This window comes from Bison bison, unplaced genomic scaffold (genome assembly GCF_000754665.1).
Source record: "Bison bison bison isolate TAMUID 2011002044 unplaced genomic scaffold, Bison_UMD1.0 scf7180017864144, whole genome shotgun sequence".
NCBI lineage: Eukaryota > Metazoa > Chordata > Mammalia > Artiodactyla > Bovidae > Bison > Bison bison.
In genome coordinates, this window is record NW_011494716.1 from 2,216,439 (window position 1) to 2,217,279 (window position 841).

Genomic DNA, 841 nt, shown 5'->3' on the forward strand with positions numbered 1-841 from the left:
GGGGCAGAGTCGGGGGGGTGGGGCGGGGGTGGAGCCAGGCCAGGCCGGGATCTTCGCTGTCCTGGGTCCTGGAGCGCTCCCGCCCAGCAGGCCCCTCCCAGAACAACCCGGAGGGTGCAGGGTGTACAAGACCCGATAGCCCGGGATCAGCGATCGCTGGCTCGGACTTCAGGGTCTGGCGATCGCGGTTTCGCCCCGCCCTAGGGGCTGCGCTCTGGGCCAGGCGGCGGCGGAGGACTCCGGTGGGCTCAGCTTGGCTCAGCCCCGGGTCTGCGTCACCGGAGACTCCGAGGGCGAGGGTGAGTTGGGCTTTTGGGGGGCTTGGGTGTGCATGCGTGCGTGCGTTTGCGTTTGTGTGTGTGCATGTGTGTGAACGTCTGTGCGCATCTAGGGAACTGTGCGTGTGGAGCTGGGTGTGTGTGCAAAGTTGAGTTCGTGTGCAAGGGCTCTCTAGTGTGGGAAGGGAGTCCTGCATGTGTGTGCTTGTGTGGTAGAGACAGTGCGTGAGAAATCTGGTGAAGACTGTGTATGTATGTTAGGGGATTTTGGAGGAAAATGGGAGCGCAAGTGCAATGATTCTTGTGGGGTGCATGGGCGAATGAATCGTGGGCATGTTTCCAGCTGGGTGGCTTTATGGGAGTTTACTGGGGCCCCCAGCATGACGGGACGAGAAGGGAGGAAAGTTTGGGGGATACTGATTGCTCCTGAGGATCGAGTGTGGTCTGGGGCATTGGGTAATGGGCAGGGCAAGTGTTGGGGGTCTGGCTGGAAGTAACTTGGGGCTCACATTGGCCCCCTTGCTTTGAGAGCTGGGGAGATGTGTGTGTGGGGGGGGTCCAGA

The 841-nt window shown here is 61.4% G+C and overlaps 1 protein-coding gene across 1 annotated transcript in view; it reads left to right on the forward strand.

The window, feature by feature from the left end:
• Nucleotides 1-41: 41 nt before the first annotated feature.
• Nucleotides 42-841, forward strand: part of SEC14L5 (SEC14-like 5 (S. cerevisiae)) — a 40,249-nt gene continuing 39,449 nt past the window's right edge. Inside the window, exon 1 of the mRNA XM_010840433.1 lies at nucleotides 42-299. The gene's annotated coding sequence lies outside the window, so the exon portion shown is untranslated. The remainder of the gene's footprint in view (nucleotides 300-841) is intronic.